This window comes from Microtus ochrogaster, chromosome 6, assembly GCF_000317375.1.
Source record: "Microtus ochrogaster isolate Prairie Vole_2 chromosome 6, MicOch1.0, whole genome shotgun sequence".
NCBI classification, from domain to species: Eukaryota; Metazoa; Chordata; class Mammalia; order Rodentia; family Cricetidae; genus Microtus; species Microtus ochrogaster.
The window spans coordinates 54,769,176-54,779,697 of NC_022013.1; the positions used below are offsets into that span (position 1 = coordinate 54,769,176).

Sequence of the window (10,522 nt, forward strand, 5' to 3'; positions counted from 1 at the left end):
GCTTCTTATTAACCCTTGTAACTTATATTAACTGATTATTCTTTTCTATGTTAGCCACATGGCTCAGTACCTTTTCCAGTGGGGCAGGTCACATCCTGCTTCTTTGGTGTCTGGACAGGACTGGGGAGAGAGCTTCCTTCTTCCCACAATACTCCTGTTCTCACTGCCCTGCCTCTAATTCTTGTCTGGTTTTCTGGCCTATACTTCCTACCTGATTACTGGCCAATCAGTGTTTATTTAAAGGATAATTGACAGAACATAGAACTGTCCCACACCCCATGGGGGTAGGCTCGAAGGTTAGGAGCTGAAAGAGTCCACAGGAGGCAGGAAAGCAGTGTTTTTCACCAGGATCTCCTTAGTCTCCTGTGAATTAAGACAGAGCATGAGAAGAGGCCAAAGAAGGAATCTTGCTGCAAAGGTGGGCATAATAGTGAGGTTTGGCTCTGGTAGATAGGCTGGGGAGTGAAGATCTGAAGCTAGCCTACCTGCTTCAATGTCCTGCTTGCTTCTCTGGCTATCTTGACTGCTGGGGTTCTGGAAATGACCTAAAGGACTGGTCTTAGGTGATGAGATGAGTGGTGAGAAAGACTGGGAGAGAATACCTAAGATATCCACTGGAAATGGGAGCAAAGAAGGGTAGGAGGCCACAGCAGGTATTCTGCTTCAGAATGGAGCAAGGGATCCTGGGGTATTGGTTTTGGAGGAGAGGAGGAAGAGATGAAAAATCTACAGTTTTGTTTTTTTTTCTCATCTTTTTAAATCTCCCTTGCTCTCATTGATGTGAGGTGCAGTACGTTTTATATGTGAATTGTCAGGATTGATTTAGTAACATCATGAATCTTAGGAAGCTGTGGAACATAGCTCAGATGTCATTAGCAAACATGTTAATCTCCGTCCACAGAGTTCTAGGATATAGGCACATTTGCTTATTTTCAAATTCTTAACGTGCACAATAGCATCATGACATATTTATTTATCAGGACCTGCGCTACAGCTGCAAGATTGGGAACATTTACTCATGCTATTGCTTGGTGCTAATTTGCTTAACACTAAGCTTAAAATCCTCTTTGTAACTATGGTCTTTCAACAAACAAACTGAAAACAGGATTTTAGAAATGAATGCATTTTTAATTGAATGTGATTTTGCTTGTCTATATAGTTCACAGAGAAATGAGTGAGAGAGACTGATGTACTGATTATAAATGCATTCAGAAGCCATTCGGGCAGCATACTAAGAAGCAGACTGTAGAAAATGTTATTAACGTATGCAGACTGATCATACATAGCGACATACCTTCTATTGCTGAGGGGAGAACTACAGAGACAGAGGGAAGGAATGAGGTTTAATGATAGCAATTTAATCACCTTCCAGGATGGCAATGCTAGAAACCCATCTATCTCATCTCTTCCATGCAGAAAAGCTGTCTTTAAGTGACTGTGGGGAAGTGATCATTTATTTCATGATCACTGATTCATACTCAAAAAGTTTTAAAGTTGCTGGAAAGTAGACATGAGAAATATCAAAATGAATCATCTTTCTATGTGTTTGTCATTATGATTTATGCATATTTAAAGAGTGAAAAGTAAAGTCTGTAAATAAATATTCATAGATATTTGCTTCATTAAGATCAAGTCTAGGACTAGAGAGATGGCTCAGTGGTTGAATGCTCTTGAAGAACATTTGAGTTTAGTTCTCAACACGCAAATTGAAAAGCTGACAGTTGTCTGTAACAACAATGCTGAGAGATCTGGTATCTTCCTGTGGATTCTGGGGGCACCTGAACTTACATGTGCACACACATACACACAGGCACATACACACACAAAATAAATCATACATTGAAAAAAGACTAAGTGCATTGTTCTTTTTAACTGTATGTATGTGTATATTTCCCTTTTAGTATCTTAGAACTTATGTCATTCAAAGTGAAAAATGTATTAGGATTTGACTAACAAATAGCTAAAATCTCTGTTTTCATTAGTCTGGTCTATATTGCAATCTCTAAGAAAATTACCTTTTTATAAGACCAGGAAAAGCAAGAACTTTTATATTCAGCTAGCAACAAAAGCTTATTGCATCAGGAAAATTGAGTAAACTGACATTGCATCAAAAGTTTAGAAGCTTGGCAAAATATGTTAAAATTTCTACCAAAATTATACTATACTGTAAATGCAGATTGAAGTCTTTTTGCAATCGTTTCTGCTTTAAAACCCATCCCAATATGTATTCATTATATTAAATTTAATAAAGAGAAGTATCAACAATTGTCCGCAATCCTTTCACAGAGATAAATAACAAGTCAATATTTCCCTTCAGACTTTTCTGATGTGTGTGTATGAAAGTATAGAGTCATGATCATTTTCTTTGCCATGAACCTTTATAATGAATTTACTACATCTATCCATAATTATGTGCCTTAGTCTTTTTTTCTGTTCCTGTGGCAAAAATCATGACCAAGGTAACTTACAAAAGAAAGCATTTAATTTGGGGCTATTAGCATCTGAGTGTTAGAGTCCATGACTTATAATGACAGGGAGCATGGTACTGGAGCATTAGCTAAGAGCTTATATCTTATCATCGTATAGGAGTGTGTGTATATATATATATATGAAAGAAAGAACCACAAGCTAACCGGGAATGGATGGCATGGGCTTTTAAAACTCAAAGTCCATGCCTATTGACACACCTCCAACAAAGCCACACATCCTCCAACATTTTCCAAACTGTCCTACCAACTGCTGACAAAGCACTCAAATATATGAGCCTATGGAGGTTACTCTTATTCAAACCAGCACATTTAAAAAGTGTCTTTATTATTTTTATAATAAGCCATTATATTGTTAAAAAATCTAATAATATGTACAGAAGTGTAAAGATATATAAATGTATATAGGCATTTGTGTCTACCTTTTTAAAAACTTTTTTTACTGATCTTTTCGAGGATTTTACGTTACGTATCCTGAACCCACTCATTCTGCCCTTTGTCCCTGCACCTCTCTCCTAAAACAAAATTTAAAAGTAAATTGAAAAAAACAAAACAAAACAAAAATAAAACAAAGCAAAAAAAATCTCAGCAAAGAAGATGTAATGTAACACAGTGAGTTACACAGTATATCTTTTAATGCATAGATCTTTATTTGTAAGTGTTTATTGCAATAAGTCCTTGATCATGTTCAAGGTCTCTGGCTTCTGCTACACTATTGATATTGGGTCCATTTGCTGTTGCCTGCAAGATGTATAGGAATCTCAGCTACTTCGCTCGCACCACCTCTGCCCTCATGCCTCCATGTTCCCTGCCATGATAATGGACTGAACCTCTGAACTATAAGGGAGCCACCCCAATAAAATATTTTCCTTCATAAACATTGCTGTGGTCATAATGTCTCTTTACAGCAATAGAAACCTTAAGACAGTGTCGAAGGGTTGTGTCTCTTTTGGGGCCATGCAGGTCTGAGTTACTGTGCAGCCACCTGGGGTCATGGTGCCATTCTGGCCTGGGCTGGGTCAGAGACCCTGCTGCAGCCAAGGTCTACATTAATGTCCGTGGTTCCTGTTACTACTGAAAGCAGTGAGAATAGGGGTGCATTTAGTTGGCCCTGCTCCTCACTGGCATCGTTTATGTGTGTGTGTATATATATACACACACACATAAACGATACATAGATATATATCTATATCTATAGATAGATATAGATAAAATATCACTCCATATCTTGCAAATAAATACTTTTTTAAAAAATCATGAATATCCATCAAATACAACTCTGCTTACTTACAGCTATCTTTCTACATACAATATAAGGTGCTATTTATTCAAATATCTTCAGATCCAATTCAAAATGCTGGGACTGAATCAAATCCTCTCTGTTTTTCTCAATCATAAATTCTTTCTTTCCCTGTCAGAGCTATGGATTTTATTTTCTATAAAATATTTATTTGTTGAAACTTCATATTCACATAAAAATTCAGCAAATTTTAATCCACTTATAAGGCATGACCTTATGGACTGAAACTATAATGAAGTATTTTTTGCAGAACATGATTTTCTGGGCTGGAAAATAAGTGTGAGAAATTGGCACCATGGGACACAGAAAGGTCTATTTCCCTGAGATATCCATAGACCTGAGTTTTTCTCTTTTAAAAGTCTACCTTTTTGCTGCCTTTTCACTGCATCTTCTTCAGTAGACTTACGATAATACCTTAAATTCCACTTTAGATGGACCACCCTGGAGCCCCTTCTCCCTCTTTATTTGAAAAAGAAATCTTCACCTTACAATATACATGTTTACATGCACATTCTTAAATATGTGATTTAACATGTCTGGAATCTCACATTCTACAACATACTACTAAACCAGAAAATAATATTATATCAGTACTTGAGGTCAGCAGTATTTTAGATTTAATTAAATACTGAACTTATTTTGCTTTCTATGTTGCCTGATTAGGATGTAAAAGTCACAAAGTAAAAGTTATTAAAGAGGCTATATCAATTTGATATAAGAAAGTTCTGCAGACTGGAAAAGTGTCTCAGTAGTAAATTTTGATCTTTCGGAGAACTCAGGTTTTGTTTTAACCACCCATGCCAAGGTTCACAGTTGCCACTAACCCCGGATCCAGTGGATCTGATGCCCTCTTCTGCTCTCTGGATACCAGATATGCATTCACATAGACACATACACATAAATAAAAACAAATACAAATCTTAAAACAAAACAGAACAAAAGCAAGCAAACAGAAATGGAAGCAAATAAGCAAATGTCTCATTTAATACAACGGCTCTTTTTCTTCTTGTGTGATCCTGATCACTTTAGTCTCAGAAGGATTTAGCATCCGTTGTTGCATCTTTTGCATCCAGCTAACATGTACTCATGAGCGCTGCCCTATGTGGTGGCATAGCCTGCAGTCCCAGCTTGCAGGAGGTAATGGAAGGGGCAGCACACCTTTGAAGCCAATCTGGGCTTCATTATATGGCTCTGTTCCAAAACGGAGGAGAAGGAAGAAGAGAAAAAGGCGGCCATAGCAGTGGTGAAGCTTTCAACCACTTCTTCTTTTAGAAGAAAGCCTGGTATTAGTGTTTATCATTTGTTTCTTGTGTCATTCCCTAGGTTAATCAGAGCATGCTTCCTGCTGTTATTTTGTGAGCTGACTCATGCCTCTTCCGAAGACACACTGAAATTCTAGGTTCTAGCACCTGAATACAATGGCTTCTGAAAACCATCATATTTGAAAGTAGAATTTGCATGTCATCATGTTTATTGGAGTCATGCATACCTAGGGTGGGAGCTAAGCCTAGGGATGAGCATGGTCTGTAAGGGAAGGTCTGAAGGCACAAAGCATTTCACTGTGACAAGATTTGCTGTGACAAGACTAGAGTTGAATGGCCATGAGCCAAGAATACATGGATTAATAGCAACAACCAGACATTATGACATACCAGAGGAGATATGTTGCTTGATGCCGGGGGTGGGGCATGGCCAAGCTTTTACCATGACTTGGGACTTTTTTTCAACTACATACAGGAAATTATATATTTTTATTGTTTTAAACTTCTTAGTTAATGGCACACCAAATTAATACCATACTCCTGATATGAAAACCAAAACAAGTGTTAATTTACAAAAGGTATTCCCAGATGCTTGGCATTTTAGATTTTCCTGTCTTTAGAACTTTGGTTGATTGACTAGTCTGTGGTATTCTACTATACCATTATCGAACAGACTGAGATATTTATTTGAAAAAAATAGGATAATAGAAGCATAAAGTAAATTAAAAAAAACACTAAAATTTCTGAGTGATTAAGTGTGAGCAAAGCAATTACTGAAACACATACAAAGAATTGGGCTTTCATATGTATACAGGTGAGAGTGAGGAGGAGAGGAGGGTAAAGCCAAGCTCATCCCTGTGCTATTGACAAAAGTTCAATGATGACAGAAAGGGAATAAATGAAGGGAGGATGAAGAGAAATTCAAGTGCGGTGTTTGAACTAGAAAAACACCAAGTTAAAAAGTGGCATTCCTTAAAGGAAGAATGCAAGGTAAGGTTAATGGGGTGTGATAGGCTATAAAGGGACATTAAGTAACAATAAAAGTAAGATTTAGCAAGGTGATAAACATCCATTAACCAATATAAACCAATCTCCATAGTAACTAAACACATCAGGCAAAATGTGATAAATACAATGAACTGGAGGCAAATATAATCATCATAAAACTTCTGGCATATGTGTGAACACATATATATGACATAGGTATTATCTATGACTATTTATGTTATAAAAAACAAAGAGTTTAGGTAAAAGTTCTACATATTAATGGGGAAAAATTAACTATGAGTGGTGGCAGAGACTGCAAACATTGGCTAGCTGATATGTTCTAATGAATGATTCTTTTTTTGTATGTCTCATTTATTTATTGAAAACACATTTCCTTAAGTGTCTGTTTTTAATTACATTGCCTTACACATTGTGATGGACACTTCACTTAAGCTGCCAATGATGCAGGACTTCCGTATTCAGCATGCTTCTAGATTCAACCATATGTATTACATGGATGTGTTTTACTTGATGAGAGAGCACAGATATAACTCAGGAGTGGAGGGTAAGAGTGGAGCGTAATGGAAAAAAAAATCCCCATCACAAAGTGATGTCCTAGCCATAACAATGTCATAACACAATTCTCAAAGGTAGCCGATGAAGATGGCATAAAAAATAGTGCATAGTTATATGAAGACATCATACTTGATAGTGGATGATTATGTTCCTCTATATATATTAGCATCACGATTCTTATTATTGTTGTTTAGGGATAGATTCCTATTTTTTTAAAAAAATTATCTGCAAATTAGCCTGAGGCAGGTTCTTTGGAGATGGTCAGAAGACACTGGTATCATAGGAGGGAGCACGTAGAGATCTCAAGAAGTATCATCCAGTAGGCTATGTGTGGAGACAGAAGACTAATATTGAAGATCTTGACCCTGTGTAGGCTTAGACTAGTGATGTCATGGTCTTTAATGGAAGCAAATTACAATAATTTAGGCAGGTAAGAATTTTTATTGAGAGAATATTTGTACATCGCTATGGGTTGCGATTTAAACAGAACCAAAGAAAACACAGCAAATGTCTGTGCTCAAGACGCCAGGCTAATGCTTTCATCACTTTAGATCATATTCATCTACAAGAATGAGAAAAGCTAATTAATCAAATTTAGGATTTTGTTTTTCTGGAGAGACTAGAAGTTCAGAGGTTTAAGGAATCCAGTGATGTTACATCATCACTACAAGCCCTCATTTCAGACTCGGTTCCTGGAGATTCTCAACAGCCATTGTAATTGTGGTGTCCCATCCTCTCAAGATTTGTTTTGCATGGTGGGTAATTTCTCCTGAGCTTTGTGACTGAGAGGAGGAAGAAGACCCCTTGTGTGTGGCAGTAGCATGGTCAGTTTATTCCTCCCTATGATGAGCAGCTTTGCTCGAAGAGAGTCTGGAAAATGATCATTTCCAATCTCAGAAACATCTTTGCCCTGTGACAAAGCTAACCAGGACACAGCAGGCTACAAATGTGGAGTTCTCATCCATCACACTGACACTTTGATACAGTATGTTAGAGAAGAGAAGAGATACCAAGTAAATAAACAGCGATGAATCCAACATGATATTTGCATCATTTAAGCCTTTAATCATATGCATCTTATTTCCTAAACAGAGAAGGAAATTGAGACACAGGAAGATTAAACACCTTCCCTACAGTCTCACATGGTAACTGAAAGATAATTCCTGACTAGAAATTAAAGCTCATAGAATTAAATGCTAATATGTTTCCATGTCATTTGAGATTATTTACAGGTAACACCAAGCTAAATGTTCCTTAGATGGGCAATTTTTCAAAATGTATAACCTGGGTGTTAAGCAGTCATTAACTTTTAATAATGACAATTTCATTTCCCCATTTAAAACTAAAATCTCTCTTAGGGCATAGACCACATCTTCAATACTCTTCAGTTCCCAATGGTCAATCCAGGACTTCATTGATGAAAATTTTGAGAAGCAAGGTTTGGTTTGCATGAGAATGGTTCCCATAGACTCAAATATTTGAATGCTTAGTTAGGTGAACTCTTTGGGAAGGATTAAGAGTGTGGTCACTGGGGATAGGCTTTGAGATTTTTAAAACCATTTGTCAGGCACAGTCTCTCACTCTCTTCCTGGTACAATTGAATGAAGATGTAACTCTCAGCTACTTTCCATCACCTTGCTTCTCACCATGTTCCCAGGAATGATAAAAAGGACTTACATTCTTAATCTGTAAACAAATGCCAATTGCTTTTTTAAATTTAAAATCAAATGTCAATCAAATGTCCTTTAGGAGATGGTGCTCCTTCCTCAGTCATCAAACAATTCAATGACAATATAATAACATACAGTATCCAGACCCTTTGTGTATTTTCCCTCTTTATGTGGCTTTATTTTAAATTCTATGGTTTCTTTTTCTTTTTGATTTTTTGAGACAGGGTTTCTCTGCATGTCTTTGGCTGTCCTGGAACTCATTCTGTAGACTAGGCTACCCTTGTACTCACAGAAATCTGCCTGCCTCTGCCTCCCAAGTACTGTGATTAAAAGTGTGTGCCACAACACCTAGCTATCTTCTCTTTTCTTAAAGGACTTTATCCTTTTTCTTTTCTCTCCCAAGCCTACATATATGTTTATATATATATATATATATGTGTGTGTGTGTGTGTGTGTGTGTGTGTACATATACATATGTATGTTTATATATATGTACACTATAAGCTGTTTAGAGGTTTACTTTTCTTCATCTGAATCTATTTTTACTGTATATCTCTCTTTTCTGACCACATGAGCCTTGAATTAGCTAAGTGATATGGCTAGAATTAAAGCCATGGCTTTGAGGGTTGGATCCACCCCACTCCTTAGCTTTCTGAGAGTCTAGCTTCATACCAGAGGTATTGGCAGAAACTATGTTTATTGCCAGAACTCTATGGAGTTTCAAGGTCTCTGCCTCTACCAAGAAGCATGCTGTCGGCTATTCATAAATACCGCTTAAAAGTTTTGTGGTGGGGTTTCTTAAGAGAGCTGCAAAGTTTTTGCAGCTAAAGCTGAGTCATTAAGCCTTTCTTAAATGAGACTCACTTGCTTCTAGCAAACAGAGCCCACCTGACAAAATGCTGCTACCAAGAAGTCATTCTTAACTCTGTTCTTTTTGTCTAGAATTACTTCCTAAGCTCTGTCAGGTTTTGTGTGGATGCACTTGTCCAAGTTGGCTTCATTTGTTGTAAGAAGTTTCTGTCATGCCCAGTTCCACAACCATTCAATCCCAAAGAAATACACAGAGGTCTACATTAACTAGAAACTGCCTGGCCTATTAGCTCAGGCTTCTTATTAACTCTTACATCCTTCATTAACCCATAATTTTTGTCTGTGTTAGGGACTGCATATTGAGCCTTTCCTTTTCCCAGAATTCTTCTGTTCTTGTCACCCCACCTATACTTTCTGCCTGGTTGCCCTGCCTAGACTTCCTGTCTGGGTACTGGCCAATCAGCATTTTATTAAAGTGATACAACTGACAAATCTTTACATTGTACCACAGCAGCTTATTTCATTTCATACATTTTCTTACCTGTCATAGACAAAGCAAAAGTATGACTAAACATTATTATACCCCATTAATTGTGTTTCCTCACATACTGAAGTTCTAACAAAAAGTATCTGTGAATATGACCTCACTTTGAGATAGTCTTCAATGAGAGATGTCAAATTGAGAATAAAGGTGATCTCTGATCCAAAGTAACAGATACTAGATACCCTTATCAAAACAAGAAATCACACACAGAGAGAATATTGTTTCAATTGAGCAATAGAAATCTAGTTAATATTTTCACTGGGCAAGGAATACCATAGATTTCCAGTCAATGTCTGGTAGGAGAGACACAAGCAATCAGCAGTCAATTCCTCTTTGCAACCATCAGATATAACCAGTGGTACTGATACCTCACTTTCCAACTTCTGCTCTAAGAATTGTGAAACAATGGATTTTTACTATTTTAATCAACTCTTTTCTGGTACTTTTAAATAGAGGCATTAGAAGACTAAAGAGAGATGTGAAATGCCTTCATAGAGCTTTATATTCTAGGGAAAGAAATAGAGAAACTCTAAGAGCCCATGTGGTACTTTGTACAGCACGTTCTGAGATAAAGAAAAATTGGGGTGTGGAGATAGAAAATGCTGTTTTGTTTGGGGATCTGTGAGGATATGACCTTTCAAGTGAACAAGGCAAAGGACTGAGCCCTATTATTTCTGTAGAAAGAGATCTTAGGGAGGGAAAACACCAACCCCAGGCTCTAAGAAAATAATTCCCTTTTGTAAGTAGGTGCAAATGCACTGGAATTGGGGGAGGGAGAATGGTAGAGTGTCAGGGAACCACATTGGTTTGCTTTGAAATTTGATGCTGTCTTTGGCCTCTATTGTTTTTGTATCACTATTTATCTGTCTGACTGTCTATCCATCTAT

At 37.1% G+C, this 10,522-nt stretch overlaps 1 protein-coding gene across 8 annotated transcripts in view; it reads left to right on the plus strand.

Annotated features, from left to right (window-relative positions):
• Window positions 1–10,522, plus strand: part of Nrg3 (neuregulin 3) — a 985,750-nt gene that overhangs the window by 849,924 nt on the left and 125,304 nt on the right. The gene's annotated exons all lie outside the window — the stretch shown is intronic.